The sequence below is a fragment of the Ranitomeya variabilis genome, chromosome 2, assembly GCF_051348905.1.
Source record: "Ranitomeya variabilis isolate aRanVar5 chromosome 2, aRanVar5.hap1, whole genome shotgun sequence".
Classification (NCBI taxonomy): Eukaryota; Metazoa; Chordata; class Amphibia; order Anura; family Dendrobatidae; genus Ranitomeya; species Ranitomeya variabilis.
In genome coordinates, this window is record NC_135233.1 from 778106770 (window position 1) to 778118982 (window position 12213).

The following is a 12213-nucleotide window of genomic DNA, read 5'->3' on the forward strand; positions in this document are numbered from 1 at the left end:
TGGTTCGTTATCCTTGGTTGGTTTCCTATTTAGTTCACCTGGATACTCAGTTCCTTGCCTGCTCTCAATGTATTCAGTGCTCTTCAGATTCCTTGTGACTACCTTGCTCCCAGTCTCTTCAAGACAAGCTAAGTTTTTGTTTGATCATTTTTTGATTATCAGCATTTATTATGTTTTTAGTTCAGCTCGCTAAAATGTGATTTCCTCGCTTGCTGGTTGCTCTAGGGGACTGAGTTTCTCCCCCCCACACCGTTAGTTGGTGCGGGGGTTCTTGAAATCTCAGTGTGGATATTTTGTAAGGGTTTTTTACTGACCGCACAGACCCCCTTTACTATTTTCTGCTATCTAGTATTAGTGGGCCTCATTTGCTAAATCTGTTTTCACCCCTGTGTATGTGCCTTCCTCTTACCTCAACGTTATTATATGTTGGGGGCTTCTATTTCTTTGGGGATTATTTCTCTGGAGGCAAGAGAGGTCTTTCTTTCTCTCTAGGGGTAGTTAGTTCCTCAGGCTGGCTCGAGACGTCTAGGATTTTTAGGCACGTTCACCGGCTACTTCTAGTGTGTTTGGATAGGTTCAGATTTGCGGTCAGTCCAGTTTGCCACCTCCCTAGAGCTTGTCCTATGTATGTTACTTAGCTGGAGTAATTTGTGATCCTCAACCACTAAGGATCATAACAGTAGAGCAGGCCTCAAAAGTGTTTAATGCATCGCAGAAGTGGGATAAAAAGAAGACCTGAGTACATTTTTTTTTTCCTCCCGCTTTTCCTTTGCTGCAGTCTGTTTAGCTTCTTTCATCCCCTTGAACTCTGGGTGGTTTTGAGCTCAGCTGCAGACATGAATTTTCAGACTCTGACTTCTAGTGTGGATCATCTGACTGCACGGGTGCAAAGTATTCAGGATTTTGTTATTCATAGCCCTATGTCAGAACCAAAGATATCCATTCCTGAATTGTTTTCTCGTGATAGATCTAGGTTTCTAAACTTTAAGAATAATTGTAAGTTATTTCTATCTCTGATATATAAAGAAAGAACCTTGCCGCTGCTTGTCCTACCCGGACACTACAACGTAATAGACATCACGCCCGCTTACCGGTCTACTTTAGAAGCGGCACACTCTGTCACTTAGCAACGAACATGGACGACAGCCGCCTACGTCATGTCCGCCCCACAATGCACACGCTCCTATTCGCTGGAGTGCACATTTGGACACGCCCCTTCTCTATTAAAGAGCGCTCTATTCCCCACACAGCAGGCGAGCGGAGGACTCCGCGTCTGCATACCGGCACATACCTCCTCTTCCTACACCAGGTAATACCTTCAGAACGGTCCCTTTTCTCAGGACCACATGGGCACAAGGGGGCCGGCCACAAATTTTGATTTAATGTTTTCACATTGTAGTGGGATTAAGTCCCTGGCTCTGCATTCCTTAATTAAGACACTGCGTCCAGTGTGCCTGGAGACATGACTGTCTCTTCTATTCTTCTAACAGTACGGTATGTTTTTTTCCTTCCTATCCCGATTGACTACTCACCCATTACCCACACCAGTGCCCTATACTGGAAGTATTCCTCTGCTACATATGACCCCTTTTCGATATCATGACCTTTTACAGAGTAGCTCTCAATAATAATCTTTCTGTAAACAATTTTTGTATATACTTTGGTTCTTCCTTTTACTTTTGTTGTGTATTTATGTATTATTATGGTTTATTTTCACTGTCTGTAGTAACTGATGAAGGTCCGGTGTTGTTGGACCGAAACGTTTTTTGGTACTACATTAAAATTCACCAAGAGCATTTAAGTTGAGTGCAAGGTTCTTTCTTTATATATTACAAGGTGTGGGAACCTACCTTTGCACCACCAGCAGTTGTACACACGTGTTTTTTCTATATTTCTATCTCTGAGACCTTGTTCCTCTGGTGATTCCGCTCAGCAAGTTAAAATTGTTATCTCCTTGTTGCGTGGCGACCCTCAAGATTGGGCTTTCTCTTTGGCGCCAGGAGATCCTGCATTGCTTAATGTAGATGCATTTTTTCTGGCTCTTGGATTGCTTTATGAGGAGCCTAATCTTGAGAATCAGGCAGAAAAAGCGTTGCTGGCTATCTCTCAAGGTTAGGATGAAGCAGAGGTGTATTGTCAAAAATTTCGGAAATGGTCGGTGCTTACTCAATGGAATGAGTGTGCCCTGGCTGCAAATTTCAGAGAAGGTCTTTCTGAGGCCGTTAAGAATGTTATGGTGGGGTTTCCCACCCCTATAAGTCTGAGTGATTCTATGGCTTTAGCCATTCAGGTTGATCGGCGTTTGCGGGAGCGCAAATCTGCTCATCCTTTGGCGGTGTTTTCTGAACAGAGACCTGAGTCTATGCAATGTGACCGAACTCTGACCAGAATTGAGCGGCAAAGTCATAGACGTCAAAATGGGTTGTGCTTTTACTGTGGTGATTCTACTCATGTTATCTCAGCATGCTCTAAACGCTTAAAAAAATCGCTAAACCTGTCACCATTGGTACTATGCAGCCTAAATTTATTTTGTCTGTTACTTTGATTTGTTCTTTGTCATCCTACCCGGTTATGGCTTTTGTGGATTCGGGTGCTGCCCTGAATCTGATGGATTTGTCGTTTGCCAGGCGCTGTGGTTTTGTCCTGGAGCCTTTGGAATTTCCTATTCCTCTGAGGGGAATTGATGCTACGCCATTGGCTGAGAATAAGCCTCAGTATTGGACGCAAATGACCATGTGCATGACTCCCGTACATCAGGAGGTGATTCGCTTTCTTGTTCTGCATAATTTGCATGATGTTGTCGTTTTGGGTCTGCCATGGCTGCAGGCTCATAATCCAGTTTTAGATTGGAAAGCTATGTCTGTGTCAAGTTGGGGTTGTCAGGGAATTCATGGCGATGCTCCGTTGGTGTCTATTGCTTCTTCCACTCCTTCTGAGGTCCCTGAGTTCTTGTCTGACTACCAGGATGTATTTGATGAACCCAGGTCCAGTGCCCTGCCTCCTCATAGGGATTGTGACTGTGCTATAAATTTAATTCTTGGTAGTAAATTCCCTAAGGGACGACTTTTTAATCTGTCTATACCAGAGCATGCCGCGATGCGGAGTTATTTAAAGGAGTCTTTGGAGAAGGGACATATTCGCCCATCCTCTTCCCCTCTTGGTGCAGGATTTTTTTTTTGTGGCCAAGAAGGACGGTTCTTTGAGACCTTGTATAGATTATCGTCTTCTGAATAAAATCACAGTCAAATTTCAGTATCCTTTACCACTCTTGTCTGATTTGTTTGCTCGGATTAAGGGTGCTAGTTGGTTCACCAAGATAGATCTCCGTGGTGCGTATAACCTTGTGCGCATTAAGCAGGGAGATGAATGGAAAACAGCATTTAATATGCCTGAAGGCCATTTTGAGTACTTGGTGATGCCTTTTGGACTCTCTAATGCTCCTTCTGTGTTTCAGTCTTTCATGCATGACATCTTCCGAGAATATCTGGATAAATTTATGATTGTTTATCTGGATGACATTTTGGTCTTTTCTGATGATTGGGAGTCCCATGTGAAGCAGGTCAGGATGGTGTTTCAGGTCCTGCGTGCTAATGCTTTATTTGTGAAGGGCTCAAAATGCCTCTTCGGAGTACAGAAGGTCTCCTTTTTGGGTTTTATTTTTTCTCCTTCTACTGTGGAGATGGACCCAGTCAAGGTCCAGGCTATTCATGACTGGACTCAGCCCACGTCTGTTAAGAGTCTTCAGAAGTTCTTGGATTTTGCTAATTTTTACCGTCGTTTCATCGCTAATTTTTCTAGCGTGGTTAAACCTTTGACGGATTTGACCAAGAAGGGTTCTGATGTGACTAATTGGTCTCCTGCGGCCGTGGAGGCCTTTCGGGAGCTGAAGCACCGGTTTTCTTCAGCTCCAGTCTTATGTCAGCCAGATGTCTCTCTCCCCTTCCAGGTCGAGGTTGATGCTTCTGAGATTGGAGCAGGGGCTGTTTTGTCGCAGAGAAGCTCTGATGGCTCTGTGATGAAACCATGTGCTTTCTTTTCAAGAAAGTTTTCGCCTGCCGAGCGGAATTATGATGTTGGTAATCGGGAGTTGTTGGCTATGAAGTGGGCATTTGAGGAGTGGCGACATTGGCTCGAAGGAGCTAAACATCGTGTGGTGGTCTTGTCTGATCACAAAAATCTGATTTACCTTGAATCTGCCAAGCGCCTGAATCCTAGACAGGCTCGTTGGTCGTTGTTTTTCTCCCGTTTCAACTTCGTGGTCTCATATCTGCCTGGTTCGAAGAATGTGAAAGCTGATGCACTTTCTAGGAGTTTTGTGCCTGACTCTCCGGGAGTTTCTGAGCCGGCTGGTATTCTCAGAGAGGGAGTGATTTTGTCTGCCATTTCCCCAGATTTGCGACGAGTGCTGCAGAAATTTCAGGTGGATAGACCTGACCGTGGTCCACCAGAGAGACTGTTTGTCCCGGATAGATGGACCAGCAGAGTTATTTCCGAGGTTCATTCTTCGGTGTTGGCGGGTCATCCTGGGATTTTTGGTACCAGAGATTTGGTGGCTAGGTCCTTCTGGTGGCCTTCCTTGTCGCGGGATGTGCGTTCCTTTGTGCAGTCTTGTGGGATTTGTGCTCGGGCTAAGCCTTGCTGTTCTCGTGCCAGCGGTTTGCTTTTGCCTTTGCATATTCCGAAAAGGCCTTGGACGCACATTTCCATGGATTTTATTTCGGATCTTCCGGTATCTCAGAAAATGTCTGTCATCTGGGTGGTGTGTGATCGTTTTTCCAAGATGGTCCATTTGGTGCCCTTGCCTAAGTTGCCTTCCTCCTCCGATTTGGTTCCTCTGTTTTTTCAGAATGTGGTTCGCTTGCACGGCATTCCTGAGAATATTGTGTCTGATAGAGGATCCCAGTTTGTGTCCAGGTTTTGGCGGACTTTTTGTGCTAAGATGGGCATTGATTTGTCTTTTTCGTCGGCCTTCCATCCTCAGACTAATGGCCAAACCGAGCGAACTAATCAGACGTTGGAAACTTATTTGAGATGTTTTGTTTCTGCTGATCAGGATGATTGGGTGACTTTTTTGCCATTGGCCGAGTTTGCCCGTAATAATCGGGCTAGTTCTGCTACTTTGGTTTCGCCTTTTTTCTGCAATTCTGGTTTCCATCCTCGTTTTTCCTCGGGTCAGGTTGAGCCTTCTGACTGTCCTGGGGTGGATTCTGTGGTGGATAGGTTGCAGCAGATTTGGAACCATGTGGTGGACAATTTGAGGTTGTCACAAGAGAAGGCTCAGCGCTTTGCCAACCGCCGCCGCGGTGTGGGTTCCCGACTTCGTGTTGGGGATTTGGTGTGGCTGTCTTCTCGGTATGTTCCTATGAAGGTCTCCTCTCCTAAATTCAAGCCTCGCTTCATCGGTCCTTATAAGATCTTGGAAATCCTTAACCCGGTGTCTTTTCGTTTGGATCTCCCAGCATCGTTTGCCATTCATAATGTGTTCCATAGGTCTTTGTTGCGGAGGTATGTGGTACCTGTGGTTCCTTCTGTTGAGCCTCCTGCTCCGGTGCTGGTCGAGGGCGAATTGGAGTACGTGGTGGAGAAGATTTTGAATTCTCGTATCTCTAGACGGAGGCTTCAGTATTTGGTGAAGTGGAAGGGCTATTGTCAGGAGGATAATTCCTGGGTTGTCGCCTCTGATGTTCATGCGGCCGATTTGGTTCGTGCCTTCCACGCGGCTCGTCCTGATCGCCCTGGGGGTCTTGATGAGGGTTCGGTGACCCCTCCTCAAGGGGGGGGTACTGTTGTGAACTCTGTTTTTGGGCTCCCTCTAGTGGTCACAAGCGGTACTGTGTAGTGTTGTCTTTCTGCAGGTTGGTAGCATCTGCTGGTTCGTTATCCTTGGTTGGTTTCTTATTTAGCTCACCTGGATACTCAGTTCCTTGCCTGCTCTCAATGTATTCAGTGCTCTTCAGATTCCTTGTGACTACCTTGCTCCCAGTCTCTCCAAGACAAGCTAAGTTTTTGTTTGATCATTTTTTGATTATCAGCACTTATTATGTTTTTAGTCCAGCTCGCTAAAATGTGATTTCCTCGCTTGCTGGTTGCTCGAGGGGACTGAGTTTCTCCCCCCCACACCGTTAGTTGGTGCGGGGGTTCTTGAAATCTCAGTGTGGATATTTTGTAAGGGTTTTTTACTGACCGCACAGACCCCCTTTACTATTTTCTGCTATCTAGTATTAGTGGGCCTCATTTGCTAAATCTGTTTTCACCCCTGTGTATGTGCCTTCCTCTTACCTCACCGTTATTATATGTTGGGGGCTTCTATTTCTTTGGGGATTATTTCTCTGGAGGCAAGAGAGGTCTTTCTTTCTCTCTAGGGGTAGTTAGTTCCTCAGGCTGGCTCGAGACGTCTAGGATTTTTAGGCACGTTCACCGGCTACTTCTAGTGTGTTTGGATAGGTTCAGATTTGCGGAAAGTCCAGTTTGCCACCTCCCTAGAGCTTGTCCTATGTATGTTACTTAGCTGGAGTAATTTGTGATCCTCAACCACTAAGGATCATAACAGGAGGGTGCCGAGTGCAAGACCCCTACCGATTTGATGACCTATTTTATCCTTGTGTAAGTATTATATTTTATCTAACAAGGTTAGTCTTTAAAACATGTTATGATGGAGTAGAGTGTGTTCTTGCTTGATGCTTGAATGGATCCTATGAACCAAAGCAATAATTTTAAAGGAATTTGTGCATTTTTAAAGCTGCAGACTAAAACCACTGAACTTGTCAGTAAGATTATGTATCAGGGGCAAATACTTCATAGAAAGCAATTAAAACTTTGTTCTAGCATGCGATTGTACACTGTCCCTTAAGCATTTTCATATATCTCTTTTGTGCCTGACTCATTAATGTGATCTATTGAAGTGTTGATAATGACACATCAATTCTATTAAACTGCGGAAAACTATTTTTGGCAAAAATCTGTAATCAAGATTCATTAACGTTCCTCTCATATCTTAAAACGCTGAAAACATATGACACTATTGACAATGGGTTTTTTTATCGGACCGGTTGAGAGGTGAACTCTGAAATGTAATATGCCTCCTTGATGCCTTTATTTGAATTTAATTCCTTTAAAGCTATTTTTTTCTGTCAGCATATCTATTTGTGGTTATATCGTGAAGAAGTTTGCTATACTTCAAAACTTGTCGATAATAAAACCACAAAATACAGCTCCTTGTATACTGGATCCTTATTATTCCTTCAGCTGCACTGAACAGTTCACAGTTTTTTCTTCCTTACTTGAATCTGGCGACCTGTGGATCTGCAACATGCGATTGCTCATAAAATGTTGTGCGGTACGCAACTTTATCAGGTTGGAAAATCCCATTTCAAATAATTACTTTCGGATAAGACCCTGTTGCTCTTGTTAGCTTTCCAGCTCCCTCACAAGAAAGATAAAGGGGTGTTCCCATCTCCAAGAGCCTATCCCAATATGTATTAGATGTAATAATAATATTAGCAAATAACTCAAATAATTAGCAAGTAATAAATAATTAGAAATGTAGTATAGTTCTGATTAGCTATGACACTCCAGGTGCAGGGCGTTGCAGTAGCTTAGATATCCATGGTTATGACCTTTAACAGTTAACTGTCATTCTTAGTAGTCTTATCCATGGATACCTAAGCTACTGTAATGTCCTGCACATGGGGTAAGCGACATAGCGAATCAGAAGAACTATAATATTACTATTATACTGATTACACCTACTACATATTGGGATAGGATCTAGGAGATGGAAATACTCCTTTAAGGACTGACTATTACCCTCTTAAGCCACAAAGAAGCCTATCCTTAAGAGAACATGTTTTTAATTACTCCTCCAACCAGTGGATATGACCCATGTTTAAGGTATGACCTAATAAGGAGGCAACAATGCCTTGCCATAATCCTTTTTGGTGACCATGATTCAAGTATAACAGCTGCCAAGTCCCAAGCTTCTAAGAATGTTAAACCAATGATACGTTGAGTAAAAGTGATTCAGTCACATGTATAGCCAAAAATATTTTTTATTATTATTATTAACTAGTGCACATAGTTACAAATGAGAATTACCCATAAAAGCTTAAAATCTCAAAATTATGGGATAGACACAGGAGCTGGTCATACAGAATAAATGTCAGTTGAATCATTTAAATCCAAATGTATAGGAAGGTGAAGCAGTTAGAAAGCGTTGTAAGTGTGGATAACTTTAAGATTTCGAAGGTGATTTGCTGGTTTGTTAGTAGCCAGTGTAGGGTACAAGTAAAAGTTGTATCTTCAGATTAGCCAGCAGAGAAAACTGCAAGTCTAAGTTTAAAACTGATTGAAGTGGTGCCAGTCTGTATAATGACAAGTCAAAGAGGAAGGAGTAGGCGTCAGGATATGAGGGCATGTGCTGGCATGTTAGCAGAATCACGAATGTTAAGTAAGGGGTTTAGAAACAATATTTTGAAGCTGCAGACCATAAGATATACAGTACGTGGTAAATGTTTGAGCAAAAAATACGTGAATCAGACAAGTGAAGAAGGATGAGCCATAGTGTTAGTAACAGTAATTTGTTTTTATGGACAGAGGGGAAAAAAGATGTTATAAAGAGGGCAAGTTCTGTTTTTTTCCAAGATCGCATAAAAGATTAAGTAAATACAGGATAGTACATAGAGAACACAGAGCCGATTATGCCATGATTCAAGATGAGCATTTTGCCTCATATGGCAGCCTGAGGTACCTTTCAGAAAACAGAATTTTAGTGAGCATTTTAAACCCACGGGTGCGACACAGAATTTGATAACATTAGGTTGTCACATTGAATATGTTATTATTATTGTTTATTATTATTTATTTATATAGCACCATTGATTCCATGGTGCTGTACCTGAGAAGGTGTTACATACAAATTACAGATGTCACTTACAGTAAGCAAACTAACAATTACACACTGAAACAGGGGTGACGACCCTGCCCTTGCGGGCTTACATTCTACAGGATGGTGGGGACGGAGGCAATAGGTTGAGGGTTGCAGGAGCTCCGGTGTTGGTGAGGCAGTAGCTTCAGTAGTGGTGAGGAGGACGCAGGGTCAGTGCAGGCTGTAGGCTTTCCTGAAGAGGGGGGTTTTCAGGTTCTGTCTGAAGGATCCGAATGTGGTTGATAGTCGGATGTGTTGGGGCAAAGAATTCCAGAGGATGGGGGATATTCTGGAGAAGTCTTGGAGGCGGTTGGATGAGGAGCGGATAAATGTGGAGGAGAGAAGGAGGTCTTGGGAGGACCGGAGATTACGTGAGGGAAGATATCGGGAGATTAGTTCAGAGATATATGGAGGACACAGGTTATGGATGGTTTTGAAGGTCAGTATTAGTAATTTGAACTGAATACGCTGAGGGAATGGGAGCCAGTGAAGAGATTTGCAGAGGAGTAGCGAGGAGAGAGATGAATTAGTCGTACAACAGAGTTAAGAATGGACTGGAGCGGTGCAAGGGTTTTAGCAGGGAGGTCACAGAAAATGATGTTGCAGTAGTCAAGGCGGGAGATGATGAGGGCATGCACAAGCATTTTAGTGGATTGACGGTTGAGGAAAGGACAGATTCTGGAGATATTTTTGAGCTGGAGGCCACAGGAGGTGGAAAGAGCTTGGATGTGCAGTTTGAAGGACAGGGCAGAGTCAAGGGTTACTCCGAGGCCGTGGACTTCCGGTACGGGGGAAAGCGTGATGTCGTTAATTGAGATAGATAGGTCAGGTATGGAAGATCTATGAGATGGAGGAAAGATGATGAGTTCAGATTTGTCCACAATGAGTTTGAGGAAGTGAGAGGAGAAGGAGGATATGGCTGACAGACACTCTGGGATTCTGGGCAGCAGAGAGGTGGCATCTGGGCCAGAAAGGTAGGTCTGAGTGTCATCAGCATAAAGGAGGTCCTGGAATCCATGGGACTTTGAGTTGTCCCAGGCCAAGTGTATAGATTGAGAAGAGTAGGGGTCCTAGAACAGAGCCTTGGGGGACTCCAACAGAGAGAGGGTGGGATGAGGAGGTAGTGTGGGAGTGGGAGATGCTGAATGTGCAGTTGGAAAGGTATGAGGAGATCCAGGATAGGGCGAGATCTTTGATGCCAAAGGAGGAGAGGATCTGTAGTAGGAGGCAATGGTCAACTGTGTCAAAAGCAGAGGACAGGTCTAGAAGGAGAAGTACAGAATATTGTCCGTTAGCTTTGGCTGTAAGTAGGTCATTAGTGATTTTGGTCAGGGCTGTCTCAGTTAAGTGATGGGGGTGGAAACCAGATTGTAGATTGTCAAGTTAGATGAGAGGTGGGAGGAAAGTTCAGCGTGGACGTGCTGCTCCAGGATTTTGGAAAGGAAGCAGCGATATTGGGCAATAGCTGGACATAGCTGTTGGGTAGAGGGTTGGCTTTTTAAGGATAGGCGTGATTGTAGCATGTTTGAAAGCAGAAGGGATGGTGTCAGAAGTTAGAGATAGGTTGCTCATCAAGAGAATGCCAAGAGTGTGCAAAGCAGTCATCAAAGCAAAAGGTGGCTACTTTGAAGAACCTAGAATATAAGACATAATTTCAGTTGTTTCACACTTTTTTGTTAAGTATATAATTCCACATGTGTTAATTCATAGTTTTGATGCCTTCAGTGTGAATGTACAATTTTCATAGTCATGAAAATACAGAAAAATCTTTAAATGAGAAGGTGTGTCCAAACTTTTGGTCTGTACTGTATGTATATATATATTTTATCATTTTTATCTAACTAAGGGGGTGACAAAGGGGGATTTGATTTACTATTTTTTTTATTTTGATCACTGTGATACGGTCTATCACTGTGATCAAAAGGAACCAAAAGGAAAAATTTCCAATTTTTGCCGGGAACGCTACACATGCATCCGCCATATTTTTCTTCCAGAAAGATGACGCCAGGTAAGGGAGACGGACAGATCAGAAGGTACCAAGGGATGGCGGAGGTACTGGGGGACTTTGAGGGGGTATTATTTTTCTCTCCTCTGACATGTGTATCATGTCAGAAGAGAGAGAAATCATTAAAATTACCTGCACACTTTTTTTGTGATCGCCGTTATTCACGTAGTAACGGCGATCACGTGATCAGACACTGTCAAATCAGGCTCTGATCATGTCCTCTGAGGTCTCAGTGACTCTGGGGGGCTCTACAGCCTTATTCCCAATCGCCGTTTTAAAATGGCTATGAGGGCATAAGTACCTTTTGCAGTCGCCGTTTTAATGCATATCAGCAGTCGCAAAGGGGTTAAAGAAATGATCAGGGCAAGGAGTGGCTCCTTAAGAAATATTTCATGGTCCTGGAGTGGCCTAGAAAGCCTTCAGACATGAACCCAATAGAAAACCTTTGTAGTGAGATGAAGCTCAATGTTGTACAGTGAGGCTGCCATCACACTAGCAGTATTTGGTCAGTATTTTACATCGGTATTTGTAATTACTCACTACCTTCGGTCTAACATAACAGACAGCCGAAACAAACGAAGAGATCCAGGATGAGATTAAAATAAGGCTTTATTACGGAACAAAAATTATATCCAGTGCCATAGTGCACAAGCACCTTAACAAGAAATGGGAGGCCAGGTAGTATATATTGCTACAAGCATATAATGCAAAGTAGTAAATGCAGAGTCACACATTAATCCAGTATTAATTCACTTCAGCTGCCTAAGCATGCATATAGTGTAACCATTACAAATATATACCAAACCAGAAAACAGTGCAATATCTACCTGCGGCTGACCCAGCGTCCGACCTCACCCCAACGCGCGTTTCGCAACAGTCTTCTTCCGGGGGCATGTCTGGGGCGGGTAAGTGTGGAGTTTTTATCGTACATAAGCACCAATAGAATGTGATACCGGAGTCATGTGATCGCGAGTGTTGCCAAGTAATGCCAGGCTATCTTCGGCGCATGTACCTCTCTTCCCCACTTCCTAGAGTAAAGGTCACTTCCGGACCTGCGCTCACTGGAACTCATGCTGGTAGTCAAGCGGTCTAGTAAACAGGATGGGGGAAAGGCGCATGCGCACAGCCATGGAGGGAAACACACTGCACGGAGAAGACAGTATCCGAGAATGAAAGCACATACATACAGACATGGAGAAAATAAGCACCGCTCAAGAGGAACCGCTGCGAAAATAGGGCAAATCCCTTAGTGATAACATAAAATATAAAATAACAGGAGCTTAAC